At 47.7% G+C, this 15,306-nt stretch overlaps 1 pseudogene; it reads right to left on the bottom strand.

The window, feature by feature from the left end:
- Positions 1–10,469: 10,469 nt before the first annotated feature.
- Positions 10,470–10,623, bottom strand: LOC122482399 (annotated as a pseudogene).
- Positions 10,624–15,306: the final 4,683 nt, after the last annotated feature.

Below are 15,306 nucleotides of genomic sequence, written 5' to 3'. Positions count from 1 at the left end.
AGCCATTTCATGCCACTGCCTCGCTCTAAACCCTCCAAGGGCTTCCACATCATAGACGGTAAAATCCAGGGTCCTTCATGTGACCGCAGGGCCCGACATCATCTGCCCGCCACCCACCCCGTTACCTCTCCGACCTGCTCGCCTCGCCTGGCTCCCTCTGCCCCAGTCACCCCCGCCTCCTGGCTGAGCCTCGAACTGCCAGGCTCTGCCCCCACTCACTGGCTGGCCTCCCAGGATGCCCGTCCACAGTGTGGCCTTGCTGTTGGGAGGCGGCAACCCCGTCCGATCCCGGGCATTTGGGGTAGTCTCCTGACTCGTTCTCACCTCCGCGGCATAACAGGAAGTGGGGTCTGTCGCCACCGGGGGCGGGGGGGGGGTGCAGGTCTTAAGAACTGTTTGTGCCTCCTCTACTCCCCATCTGCCGACTCAGCTGGGAGGTCTTTGAGGCCCTTGGAAATGGGAAAGCCACAAGAGGGAAGGCATGTGAGTCTCTGGACCCAAAGAAAGCATGCTGTCCATCAACCAGCAACGCAACACCGGAAGGAACACGAGCAGGAAATAAACATCGGTTGTGCCGTATTGTTATCGTGAAGTTCTGGGATTCGGTCGCCTCGACAGTGAGTGTCATCCTGACCAACAGAGAACCTTTGCATTTGCTGTTCCCTCTGCCTGGAATGCTCTTCCCCAAACATCTGCATGGTTTTCTACGTCCTTCAGCTTTCCGTTCAAATGCCTAAGCAAATCACCTGTGTCCCAGCTCCATTTGCCCCTGTACAGTTTTATGTTTCTTTGTGACACGTGGCGTCACCTGACATCGTCTTTATTTACTAGCTTATTCAGCACCTGACCTGTTTGCTATCTTTCTTACTCCGCTAGAATGTAAGTTGCCAAGCACTCAGCACAGTGTCTGCCAAGTGTAAGTGTTTGCTGAATGAACAAATGAATGAATGAACAGACTAACAATCCCAAGGGTCTTCCTGATGATGTACGCAAGGACTAATAGGAAGAGTGATAAGGTGGGGCGGGGAAAAGAAAGGATGTGGCGTGACTCTTTTTGCAATTTTTAATACTAAGCAAAGTATCATTTGATGGCAAGGCAACGTGGACGCCAGGCAAGGGGAGCTGTTGCCTTCGTGCGGGTGGGGGCCACAGGCAGCAGCACTCGGTGAGAACCACTCTTTCTGTCGCCCCTGAGCCCAGGCTGCTCAGAATCTCAGGGGCAGGGCATCAGAATTAGCCTGAGGGGCCCGGGGAAGCTTGCCAAAGGAGACAACACCCAGGAGGAGCTCGCCGTGAGAAGAAGCCAGGAGAGATGTTCCTGGCACAGGGGTGACCCCGAGACGTGCCACAGCCTGGTGGGTTTGCGGAACCCTGAGCGGTTCGGTATGGTGTGAACTGAGGGGCAGGTGGGGAGTGGGGGAGGGTGTGGGGCCAGATCATGAACAGACTTGCTTGTTGTGCTAAGCAGCTTCAACTGCCTCCTGAAAGCGATGGGAACCAGGCAAGAGAGGGATAAGCAGGGGAATGGCATAATCAGGGGGGCGTTTTACGAGGCTCGTTCTGGCAGGGGTTGGCATGGGCGTGAGATGAGGGACCAGGTGAGGCAAATACATGGACACGTCCTGGGGGTGGTCCAGGACCCCAGCCCCTCGCTGCTGGAAGACCGCACAAACTGTGGGGCCCAGCTCTCGCTGTGCCAGCTAAGGAGGTGAGTGCCATCTGGGTCTAGTTCCATAAAACCGTGGGCTCCAGGAGACAACAGTGGCTTCAAAAAGTGCATGTCTGAAACCTTACTGAGCTCTGCATTCACCCTCTCTCACTGTCCAGCAGGGACCCTGCGGGGACGGGGGACCCTGATGGATCACTGCCCCAAACCAGTGCCTGTGAATACGCTAGGGGCCTGGGGTCACCACCAAAGGGAGGATGTTTGGGAGGCCCAGGCATCAGGTCTGTCATGTCATAACTTATGCTTTTAGGGTCCTGGCACCTGAGGGGTACCCGGAGAGGGGACATCAAGGGTGGATGGACTATGCTGCTGCATTTCAGAGGAGCGGGGTTGGCATTCGCCAGTTAGGGGAGGCCCAGGGAAGGCGGGATGTCAGCGATGGGCAGCTGGAGCCACCCAAATGTCAGCAGTGGGTCTTTCATGACTCTTGGTTTGCTCCCAGACACTTGGTAGCTTCCATGTGGCAGTGTCCCCACAGCAGCAGAACCCGTGACACCTTCATTCCATCGTGTCCCAGGCTCTCCCCCACCCGTGGAGCACTTGCTGAGGACTTAGGGAATGGGAGGAGTGTGGAGTGGGGTCTCGCAGGTGTGCAGATACTATTTGCGGCTGAGGTGGGAGCACTCTAGGGGTCTGGCTTCCACGAATGGGCCTCGAAAGCCGGGAGAGGGTGGAGACAACCCCTGTTTCTCCTATGGTTTGTGCCGTGAGGAAGCAACTGCCTTCCAGGAGCTTAGAGACGTTCTGAGGCTGAAGGAGAAGGACAGGTGGGTGGGCGATGTCCGAAGCATGGTTAAGCACATGGAGGAGGTGACGCGTGCCCGGAGCACCCTGGAGACGGGCCTCTCCCAGGCTCTCTGCAGCTCATGTTAGGCAGGGGTGGCATGGGGGTTTGAGTCGGAAGCTTAGAAGGACTGGCAAGCTATGCAGAAGAATAAAGTGGGCAGGTGGTGACCAGTCTCCCCCCGAAGGGGGAGCCATCCTTCATCTCCAGCCATTTGTTGCCAGAGGGCTCTGGGTGGGGGCAGGGTCATGGGTCTTCTGACTCTTTAAGACGAAAGGAAGATCCAGATTCCTATGGGATATCTTCCCTATCAGTTAGTTTTGCTAGGTTAGAGCTGTAGAACAAACAGCCCCCAAAACTGGCTTATACCAGTAGAGGTTTATTTCTGTTCCTTCTGCATGCTGGCCGGGATGGCTCTGCTCTGAATGGCTGGCCCCATCCTGGATGTGCCTCTTGTGGCAGAGGGAAAAGAGGGCCCACGGACCCACGGGCACCTCTTCAAGCTATGGCTCCCAGCAAGGTGGCATGGGTCGCTCGTGCCTGCACTCCATCAGCCAGAGCAGGTGCCCTGAGCGAGGGGAGGGGAAGGGGGAGGCTGGATCCCTGCCCCTCTGTCTTTCACGGGGAAACTCATGGGGAGACGCTGCTGCCCACGTGGCCACTGGCGGGCGAGGGGCGGGGCATAGGGGACAGCGGGGGCAAGGATACCATCTGCAACCCTCTTTTTAAACGTTAGCAACTGAATCAAAAGCACCATCAATGCTGGGCAGAGCCACACAAGACACAGGGCACCGTGGGCTGCCAATTTACAACCTCTGATCCATAGGGTCGGAGACGGAATGAACAATCTCGTGCTCTCTTCGCAAAACACAGAGCCCCCTGTCTCAGAATCCCCTGAGGTTAATAGTCCTCTCAAAAAGTGAGAAATGGTTACCGGGCCTTAACATTATGGGCAAATCGATACCGGCTCCTAGCAATCACCACTTCCTTTTACAAGGGCTCATGTATCTCCTTCTGGTAGTTTATTCATGAATATTACCCGGAATCTAGGTGGCCGGTCATTCTGTGATTTCCAGAGTTCCCCCTCTTCCGTTGTTTGCATACAGGACATTTGCCTGGGTCTAGTCATAGGACGTCAGTTTCGTCCCCACAGTCCCTTGAAGACTGTTGTTGGCAGAACTCAGCAATGACATTTGCAAGGTCTCTCAGCACCCAAGGGTTAAAGTTTCAGGCCAAGAAACTTAACACCATTTCCAATGGTAAGAAGCTCTTTTAAATTCCCTTAGTTAATTCTTTTATGATGGGTGTGTCCTGGATGAAGCTGGCACCTGCCATTTTCTTTGAGAGCCCCATGGGTGGGTAGAATCTAAGGAAATTCCCATTCAAACTCGTATCCATCTTTGTCCAACAAGGAGACAGCGAGTTGAATCCCTCGGGACGGTCAATCCTTGGGTCACACTTTGGGAGTCATTTTGTTACCTACATGCACACACGCGAAGCAAATGCCTCGTGCGTGCCCTTCGCAGCAATGAAACTCGTGACTAATCTGGATGGCCACTTTAGGTTTGGTTGATAAATGTTTTGTTTTGGCAGTGTATGTTTTTGTCCGTGATGAAGGCTGAGCTGAGTCCCCGTGATCTTGCTTTCAGAGGAGGGGAGAAACAGTTCTTAACTCCGTACGAATGCTGAGGATTACCGGGTTTGCTTGTTCTTGCTGAGTGTAGAGTATTTTCTGCCTGAGCAGTTGTTTGCGGGAGCTGAGGGCCCAGAGGACTGTCAGGGACACCCAGGCAGAGTGCTCACCTCCCCCGGAAGAGAGACTGTAAGGAAAACTAAGGATGCTCGGAGCAGCGTAATTGGAGCAAACAGTTCCTGTCCTCCATGTAGCATGACTGAAGACTGGTGACCCCAAAGCCCCTTGGACTATTGTGCTCTGGACTGTTCTACAGGTCACTGCAGGACAAGATCGCAGACCTGGGGGGTGAGGGCTGGTTTCCTGGGGGAATGGATGTCCATCACCAATCACCACAGAGCAGGTGCCAGGACGGGAAATGCACACAGGGAGGCAGGCCTGGGAACCCCTCGCCCTCTCCTCCGCCTTGGGTGGGGCCGGGGCTGGGGTCCAGGCAGAGCTGGCCTGACACCAGGAGGCTTGCGAATAGGCAGCTGTGCTGACTCATGCCACACATTGGCACGGCGGAGCCGTCGGGAGACAGCGCAGCTTGTCCGTGGAACAAAGGTTCCGGCCAAGGGGTGACACCAGGTCACGCGTCCAAGGACGGCGCTATGTCCACTCTGGTGTGGGCTGCCCCCGGGCAGAAAGCAGGCCTTCTCTTTCTTTTCCCTTCTTTGGTCCTTTCACCCCTTTTTATTTGTTCTTCTCGATACATAAGGATATGTGATCGTTTTGAAAGGATTATCAAAATCAGACCAGCAGCATTGCACCATGCCAGCGGCATAAAAACGTTACACATAACAGGGATAAAAACCATGTCAGTGTTCTGGGGGGCCTCAAAATAGGTCTGTTTCTTCGCCCGTCTGGAGAAGGTTTGTCACATAGAATTCACTACACACTCACAAGGGGGAAATTCTCCGTTTTTAAAGAAGTGTCACCCTAACCGTTCCACGTTCCGGGTTAGCTGTCACTCAGCACTTTCTAAAAAGGTAACAGGCAGCTTCGGGATGCTTTTATTTTTTTTTTAGCATTGTTAACACATATCTCACTTTATTTATTTATCTATTTTTTTAATTTTATTTTAAATCCAGGATAGTTAACACGCGGTGTTCTATTCGTTTCAGGTGTACAATTTAGTGATTCAGCACTTCTGTACATTCCTCAGCGCTCATCATGATAAGTGTGCCCTTTAATCCCCATCACCTAGTTCACCCACCTCCCCCCCCTCCACCACCCCCCCCCCCCCCCCCGGTAACCATCAGTTTGTTCTCCATAGTTAAGAGTCTGCTTGGGGCACCTGGGTGGCTCAGTCGGTTAAGCCTCTGACTTTGGCTTGGGTCCTGATCACACGGTTTGTGAGTTCAAGTCCTGAATTGGATGAGCACGAGCCCTAGCTTTGGGTGAGCATGAGCCCCGAATCGGGCGAGCCCCACTTCTCTCTCTCTCTCTGCCCCTTGTGGGATTCTCTCTCCCCCACCATACTCTGCCCCTCGTTCATTTGCGCCCCCCCTCAAAAAAAGAAACAAACTGCTTTATGGTTTGTCTTTTTTTTCCCCTTTGTTCCTTTGTTTTGTTTGTTAAATTCCATATATGAGTGAAATCATATGGCATTTGTCTTTCTCTGACTGCCTTATTTTGCTTAGCATTATACTCTAGTTCCATCCATGTTGTTGCAGATGGCAAGCTTCCATTTGTTTTGATGGCTGAGTGATATTCCACTGTGTGTGTGTGTGTGTGTGTGTGTGTGTGCATGCGTGTGTGTGTGTGTGTATACCACATCTTTATCCATTTATCAGTTGATGGACACTTGGACTGCTTCCATAATGTGGCTATTGTATGCTGCTATAAACATAAGGATGCATATGTCTTTTTGAATTGATGTTTTTGTATTCTTTGGGTGAATACACAGTAGTGGAATGAAATTACTGGATTATATGGTATTTCTCTTTTTCATTTTCTGAGGAAACTTCATACTGTCTTCCACAGCGGCTGCACCAGTTTGCATTCCCACCAACAGTGCATGAGGGTTCCTTTTCACCCTTGCCAATGCTTGTTGTTTCTTGCGTTTTTGATTTTAGCCATTCTGACACGTGTAAGGTGATAGCTCATTGTGGTTTTGATTCGCATTTTCCTTGATGATGAGTAATGTTGAGCATCTTTGCATGCGTCTGTTGGCCACCTGTATTTTTTCTTTGGAGAAATGTCTGTTCATGTCTTCTGCCCATTTTAATAGGATTATTTGGTGTTGAGTTGTATAAGCTCTTTATGTATTTTGGAGACTAACCCTTTCTCACATATGTCATTTGCAAATACCTTCTCCCATTCCATAGGTTGTCTTTTAGTTTTGTTGATTGTTTCCTTTGCTGTGCAGAAGCTTTCGTGTTGAAGAAGGCCCAATAGTTTATTTTTGCTTTTGTTTCCCTTGCCTCAGGAGACATATCTAGAAAAACATTGCTCTGGCCAATGTCAGAGAAATTACTGCCATAATTTGCCTCTCTTCTAGGATTTTTATGGTTTCAGGCCTCACATTTAAATTTTATTTTTTAATGTTTATTTATGGGACAGAGAGAGACAGAGCATGAATGGGGGAGGGGCAGAGAGAGAGAGAGACACAGAATCGGAAACAGACTCCAGGCTCTGAGCCATCAGCCCAGAGCCTGACGCGGGGCTCGAACTCACGGACCGCGAGACCATGACCTGAGCTGAAGTCGGACGCTCAACCGACTGAGCCACCAAGGCACCCCTTCAGGCCTCACATTTAGATCCTTAATCCATTCTGAGTTTATTTCTGTGTATGGTATAAGACAGTGGTCCAGTTTCATTCTTTTGCATGTGGCTGTCCAGTTTTCCCCACACCATTCATTGAAAAGAATTTTCCCATTACCTTTTCTTGCCTCCTTTGTTGAAGATTAATTGACCCTATAACTAACTATGGGTTTATTTCTGGGCTCTCTATTCTGTTCTCCTGATCCATGCATCTACTTTTGTTTGTTTTTTAAATGCTTATTTAACTTTTGAGAGAGAGCATGAACAGGGCGGTGGCGGGGGAAGGGGGCGGCGGGCGGTGCAGAGAGAGAGGGAGACAAAGGGTCCGAAGCAGGCTCTGTGCTGACAGCAGCGAGTGCGACGCGGGGCTTGAATCCAGGAACCATGAGATCACGACCCGGGCTGAAGTCAGACTCTGAACCAACTGAGCCAGCCAAGCACCCATCTATGTGTCCATTTTTGTGCCAGTACCATACTGTTTTGATTACCGCAGCTTTGTAATATAACTTGAAGTCTGGGATTGTGATGCCTCCAGTTTTGGGGCTTTGGTTTTGGTTTTTTGCAAGACCACTTTGGCTCTCTGGAGTCCTTTGTGGGTCCATACAGGTTTTAGGATTGTTTCTAGTTCTGTGAAAAAATGCTGTTGATATTTTGACAGGGATTACATTAAATCTGTAGATTGCTTTGGGTAGTATGGACATTTTAACACTATTTTGTTGCCCAATCCATGAGCATGGAATATCTTCCCATTTGTTTGTGTCATCTTCATTTTCTTTCATTAATGTTTTATAGTTTTCAGAGTACAGGTCTTTCACCTCTTTGGTTCAGTTGATGTCTAGATATTTTATTATTTTTGGTGCAACTGTAAATGGGACTGTTTTCTTAATTTCTCTTTCTGCGGCTTCATTACTAGTGTGCAGAAATGCGGTGGATTTCTATATATTCATTTTGTATCTTGTGACCTTACTGAATTCATTTATCCATTCTAGTAGTTTCTTGGTGGTGTCTTTAGGGTTTTCTATGTACAGTATCATGTACTCTGCAAATAGTGAAAATTTTACTTCTTCCTGACCAATTTGTATGCTTTTTATTTCTTTTTGTCGCCTGATTGCTGTGGTTAGGACTTCCAGCACCATGTTGAATAGAAGTGGTGAGAGTAGACGTCCCTGTCTTGTTCCTGACCTTAGTGGGGAAAGCTCTCAGTTTTTCACCATTGAGCATGATGTTAGCCATGGGTTTTTCATATATGGCTTTATTATGTTGAGGTGTGTTCCCTTTATTTTTTTATTTTTTTTTTAACGTTTATTTATTTTTGAGACAGAGAGAGACAGAGCATGAACGGGGGAGGGTCAGAGAGAGAGGGAGACACAGAATCCGAAACAGGCTCCAGGCTCTGAGCTTTCAGCACAGAGCCCGACGCGGGGCTCAAACTCACAGACCGCGAGATCATGACCTGAGCTGAAGTCGGACACTTAACCGACTGAGCCACCCAGGCGCCCCAAGGTGTGTTCCCTTTAAACCTACTTTGTTGAGGGTTTTTTATCATGAATGGATGTTGTACACTGTCAAATGCTTTTTCTCCATCTATTGAAATGATCATGTGGTTTTTGTACTTTCTCTTGTTGATGTCATGTTGATTGATTTGCAGATATTGAACCACCCTTGCATGCCAGGAATAAATCCCACTTGATTGTGGTGAATGATTTTTTTTAATGTATTGTTGGATTTGTTTTGCTAATATTTTGTTGAAGATTTTTGTACCTATATTCGTCAGAGATGTTGGCCAGTAGTTCTCTTTTTTTGTAGTGTCTTTATCTGGTTTTAGTATCAGGGTAATGCTGGCCTCATAGAATGAATTTGGAAGCTTTTCTTCCTCCTCTGTTTTTTAGAATAGTTTGAGAAGAACAGCTATTAACTCTTTAAATATTTGGTAGAATTCGCCTGTGTAGCTGTCTGGTCCTGGTCTTTTATTTGTTGGGAGTTTTTTGATTACTGATTCAATTTCAATACTGATGGTTGGTCTGTTCAAATTTTCTATTTCTTCCTGATTCAGCTTTGGGAGGTTATGTTTCTAGGAACTTATCCATTTCTTCCAGGTTGTCCAATTTGTTGGCATATATTTTTCATAATATTCTCTTGTAATCTTTGTATTTCTGTGTTGTCAGTTGTTATTTCTACTCTTTCATTTCTGATTTTGTTTGAGTCCTCTTTCTCTCTCTCTCTCTCCGTCTCTCTGATGAGTGTGACTAAAGGTTTATCAATTTTGTTGATCTTTTCCAAGAACCAGCTTCTGGTTTCATTGATCTGTTCTATTGTGTTTTGGCTTCTATTTCGTCTATTTCTGCTCTAATCTTTATTCTTTCTTTCCTCTGCTGGTTTTGGGTTTTGTTTGTTCTTTTTTTCTAGCTCCCTTAGGTATAAGGTTAGACTGTTTGTTTGAGATGTTTCTTGCTTCTTCAGGTAAGCCTGTATTGCTATAAACTTCCCTCTTTGAACAGCTTTTGCTACATCCCAAAGATTCTGGACTGTTGTGTGTTCAGTTTTATTTGTCTCTATGTACTTTTTGATTTCCTCTTTGACTCCCTGATTGACCCATTCCTTGTTTAGTAACATGTTATTTAACCTCCATGTATTTGTGCTCTTTCCAGATTTTTCTTGTGGTTGATTTCTAGTTTCGTAGCATTGTGTTCTGAAAAGATGCATGCTTTGACTTGAATCTTTTTGAATTTGTTGAGGCTTGCTTTGTGGCCTAATATGTGATCCATTCTGGAGAATGTTCCATGCACACTTGGAAAGAATGAGTATTCTGTTTTAGGATGTAATGTTCTGAATATATCTGTTAGACCCATCTGGTCCAGTGTGTCATTCAAAGCCACTGTTGCCTTATTGATTTTCTGTTTGGATGATCTATCCATTGATGTAAGTGAGGTTTTAAAGTCCCCTACTATTATTGTATTACTATTGATTACTTCCTTTGTGTTTGTTATTAACTGCTTTATGTATTTGGGTGCTCTCATATTGGGTGCATAAACATTTACAATTGTTATATCTTCTTCTTGGCATGGTTCCCTTTATGATTATATAGTGTTCTTCTTGGTCCCTTGTTACAATCTTTGTTTGAAAGTCTATTTTGTCCAATGTAAGTATTGCTATCCCGGCTTTCTTTCCACATCCATTTGCATGATAAATGCTTCTCCGTTCCTTCACTTTCAATCTGCAGGTGTCATTAGGTCTGAAATGAGTTTCTTGGAGGCAGGAAATGGATAGATCTTGCTTTCTTATCCATTTCATCATCCTCTGTCTTTTGATTGGAACATTTAGTCCATTTACATTCAGAGTATTTATTGAGAGGTATGTACTTGTTACTCGTTTTATGGTTGTTTTTGTAGTTCTTCTCTGTTCCTTTCTTCTCTTAAGGCAAGCCTTATTCTTTACACAGAGTTGACACCTACTAAACAAGCCCTCTGCCCAGGCTGTGCCCACCAAGTGGGGTTTTCTTCCTTTTTTTTTTTGTTTTTTAGGGGAAAGCACGAACGCAGTCCCCCACTACCACAAATTACACAGTCGAGTTTCCCACATTTGGGGAAATCGCAGGGGTCAGCACATCCGGTGTGCAATGGATAAGCCTCGCCCTGGGAAAACCACCTTCCTGATCATGGTGTATTCCCTGCCCACCTGGCGGACAGGCAAAGGGGAAGCTTCTTTTTCTATTTTATCAGACCAATGAGCCCTTTCCTTTCTGCAAAGGCGTTTTCTACATGCGAAGCCATGGGCCTGCTCAAGGGCGTCCTTTTTTATAATTTGTACACAGGCATTCCTAAATCTGGGCGTGAGAACCCCCAAGTGAGCAACATCTTTTAACAGTTGTTATTATTCCCTGTCTCCTTCTTCTTTAGTTTTGGAATGCTTAGGAAAGACTTGTTACGAGTATGATTTCCTGAGCTCCTGCTATCTGCTAGACCCTATTCTAGACCCTGACGGCATATAGCGGGGGTGGGGTAAGGACAGACCAATCCCCTGCCCCTGTGCAGCTTGTGTTCTAGAGGGAGGTCAGTTGGTCTCTGCCGCACTCTGGGGACGCTGGGGCGTGTGTACTCATAGCACAGCAGAGCTGACTGGCTGTGGCCTGCAGAGTGCTAGGTTCTTGAGAATCATTACCGACAGGGGGGGGATTTGGAGTGGTGGACAAACCTTTAGAGCCTAGCACCCTGGGCTTGGAAGTATCTAAGGAGCACTCTGAGGGGGCCAAATCCTGCTGGGGCCGTTAGGTATTCAGTGGGTACGTGAAGTCAGCTTGTGGCCGTTATATGTGACTTCATTCCTTCTCATCAGCATTAATCCTGCCTTTTCCAGTCTGATGATCCACCTCGACTGCGAATTTGGAAGTAAAGTACAATCTGAGTTCCGCTTTCTTGCGATCGTAGGTGAGCACCATACAATGAGTCCCAATTAGCCCCTGTTAGCCTCCCTTTCCTCTGGAGCTGTGTGCTCCCTGTGAGTCTCTGCTCCTGGAGATCTACTCTCTGGATATTTCTAACCCTTATCTGGACATGTCTAAAACCTGTTATCCTGGTGGACTCAAGGCCCTCATCTGGTCGGGCCCTCGATGGCCTCAGTTTTTTCAAAGGCTGGTTCCTCTCGGGGTCTCTGTCACTACACATCTGCAGGGCGGGACGCCCAGAGTGAGTTCAGGGGAGCACTTCTTGTTTCTTTCTTTAAATTAGGGAAGATGGAAGTGTCAGCGGCATGAGGAGAATTTATCAGACACCCTGTGTCTGGTAGGATGAGATTCCTCGCAATCTCCCCTGGATCTTGCTCCTGTGCCCGCCAGCGCGGTCACATGTGCCCTCGGAAGACATGTGCCCTCCGAGCCCGAGGGCAGAGCCACGTTCTCGTGGACAAGCAGCAGAAAAGCGACGCTTTGGCAGCAGACGGACATCTGCTGGGACTCCACGTGCTCCTGGGTTCCTCCCCCCGCCGGCGTCCCACCCTTATGCTCTCTTTCCGGAACTCACTCGCGCATGTCACGTGGCTTCTGCCCTAAGGGTGACCTTGAGCCCGTGTTTGTCTGCTCCTGCGTTGATCCGTCTGGCACCTAGTGTGGTTCCTGCCCCAGAGGGCCTGTGCCTGGCTGCTTCTTGGGGCAGCTTGCTGTCCTTTCAAACCCCGACCCTTGCCCCCAGTGAACGAGCCCAGCACGCAGCCTGTGACACTGCTCAGGAACCCGGCCATCCATTCCCTACCTCTGGTTCTATGCCCTGGAGTCCAGGCCACGGTCTCATTTCCCTTTCTCTTTTCATCATCTCCGTGACCGTCTCTACCCTCATTTTGTGCACTTCCACGCACGTGTTCTCGTCTTCACACGTGGTCGCCCTCTCCTCCCCTTCTGTTGCTGCCGTCCCTTTCCATCCTCCAAGGCTCACGGCACCTCCAAGTCGCATTTGTCTTCCTGAGCTAAAATTCCAAGGTCATTGTTTTCAGATCCAACCCTGTACCCTGGAGCGTATGTGGACTTCCAAGACTGCAAATTTTACTCCCCCTGGTTATTTTGTTATGGCATTTCCTCCAGGTTTCCTGTTGCTTCCATTTCTTTGATTTCATCGAGCTCTATAATTATGCTGCCTGACTTAGTGCTTTGTTTAAAACAGTTTTGGTCTAGGGGCGCCTGGGTGGCTCAGTCGGTTAAGCGTCTGATTTTGGCTCAGGTCACCATCGTATGGTTCCGGGGTTCGAGCCCCGCGTTGGGCTCTGTGCTGACAGCGCAGAGCCTTGGATTCTGTGTCTCCTGCTCTCTCTGCCCCTCCCCCGCTCACGCTCTGTCTCTGTCTCTCAAAAAATGAATAAACGTTAAAACAATTTTTTTGTATACAGTTTTGGTCTAAAAGATGACAGAAATTTAACTTTTGATCAGCTCAAGCAATAGAGAGACTCTGTGGACTCATAACCCAAACCAGAGGGGGAAGAAATAGGATTGGGCATCACTGGCCAGTAGGACTGGAGGCTCTCGGGGCACTTCTTGTCCCTCTTTCCTGCTTGCGGCAAGGCAGCTTTGTCTCCTCAGGTGGCTTTCCTCTCAAGGCTGGAAGCCCGGATGCCAGTCACTCTAGGCACACGTGTGCCCAGCTCTGCCATCAGACAGGACAGGGCTTACTTCTCGGTTCAAAATCCCTTGAGGCGCCAGGTGGTCATCTTGGGTGAATACGTCATTGCTGAGACCCATCACTGGCCAAGGTTAAATACAAGGTCAGATGGCTCTGACCATCCCACATCTGTCCACTTTGCGGGAATAGGATATAAGAATCCAGAAAGTGCTTCCCTCTCACCTGGGCTCCATTCCTCACCAATTGGGGTACAGCTGCTGAGTCAGAGGGGTCTTGTCCTCCTGAGTCCGATTGGATGGTTAGCAGAATTCTGACTTTAGAATATTATTGTTTCCTTCATGTAAGCTTTTAATGAAATGTCCTGTGGGAACACCTAAAAGACCACAGAACTGGGTCTTTTGTTTTTTATGTTTATTTATTTTTGAGAGAGAGAGAGAGAGAGAGAAAGAGTGCAAGTGGGGGAGGGGCAGAGAGAGAGGGAGACACAGAGTCCGAAACAAGCTCCAGGCTCTGAGCTGTCAGCACACAGCCCCACCTGGGACTCGAACCCACAAACTGTGAGATCATGACCCCAGGATGATATAATACAAATAAAAGCTGATATGTAAAATAGCTGTAATATATAGATATATGTGATCTATATATTATACCTGCAGCTATTATGTAATAATTTCTTGTTTTTAGTGTTTGTTTATTTTTGAGAGAGAGAGTTTGAGCAGGGACTGGAAGAGGACCGTCAAATGAGAATTCTCATAGTTAGCTTCATTGGTTTTGTGGTATATTGCAGAGAGAGAGGGGGACAGAGGATCTGAAGTGGGATCCATGCTGACAGCAGCAAGCCTGATGCGGGGCTCGAACTCACAAACCACTAGATCATGACCTGAGCCGAAGTTGGGCGCTCGACCGGCCGAGCCACTCAGGCACCCCTACGTAATCTTTCCGATAGGGAAAATAGAATAATTCAGTTCCTCCTCTAACTTGGTCGATCAGAACATTTTGTGAGTCACTAATTTTTAAAATTTATAAAATATCCAGCTTTGCACGTAAAACCTTGCTCCTCTTCCTCTCCCTGTGCCCATCCTGTGCTGGTGCCACAGAACAGACTCATTTCACAGGAGGTCCCTGTGGTTCTGCATCTTACTAACAGGTCCATGGGTAAGTCTCTCCAGTGGGTGGTAACAGTATTCCTGCACAGGACAGATAAGAGCAAGTCTGTGGAAACGTCTGTAAGCCACACCAATACATCCCACTACACCCAAACTAAATATATTACCAACTGAACTTTCCTTCGCTGGTTCCCCAAAATGCCCATGAGCGCTCACATCACCTGACAGAAGGGGAGTTTGGCAGAAGGAAATCCATAAGGCAAAGAGAGAGTGCCTGAACTGATTGTGGTTCAAATGTCTGTCCTCTGCAAAATTTATAAAACCACGTCCCATGTAAACAGATGGCTAGGAACCCTCCTAGGACGTTGGAAGAGGGCCATCAAATGAGAATTCTCACATTGAGTTTATTACCTCTGCACCAAACTCTAACCATGGAGGGCTACCAACACAGTGACATTGGTGGGCTTGCGACAAACAGAGCAAAGTTCCTGCTTATGTTCATCAGCAAAATCGTCCTAAGTTACGGCACTCTATGATTCGTGATGCATTGTTTGCGATACATTCCCTGCAACTGTTTCACAAAGCTGTGGTTGAAAACTACACCTACCTGCAAGGATGAAGATAATTACACATTAAATTTGTATAATACGAAAATGTGTAAATTAGGTCTAGTGTTATCAGACCCATTTAAAAAATTTATAAATGAGGAGGCTGACTGGCAAATGCTTCTATTAGAGCCTGCTGTAGGCGATGAGGGCATGATTAAGAAAAGCAGACCAATGAGACAGTGGGATTAACAAGTGCAAATTAATGACAGATTGGATATAGGTAAGGAGGACGAGAAAGTATTTAAAAAAAATGACTCTGAGGTTTATCATGAGTCTGGGCTTCTTAAAGTGGTTGCTTTTGACCTGCTGGGAAAACTGTAGATAAATATTCATTTTAGCATGGAGAGCAGAAAGGTTATGAGTTCAGTTTGCAACTGGTTAAAGTAATGCATTTCAAATTAACGAACTTCCCCGCTCATCTTGTTAGAATGTAAATGGAGTTGGCAGTTTGGGGCAAGTCCCAAGTTCCTGCAGTTCCAGGAAGTTCCCAGGGATCCTGGTGTGACTGGTTTGGGGACCACACTTTGACTAGCAAAGTGT

This window comes from Prionailurus bengalensis, chromosome C1 (genome assembly GCF_016509475.1).
Source record: "Prionailurus bengalensis isolate Pbe53 chromosome C1, Fcat_Pben_1.1_paternal_pri, whole genome shotgun sequence".
Taxonomy (NCBI): Eukaryota; Metazoa; Chordata; class Mammalia; order Carnivora; family Felidae; genus Prionailurus; species Prionailurus bengalensis.
This window is presented reverse-complemented; position numbering and strand designations above follow the sequence as displayed.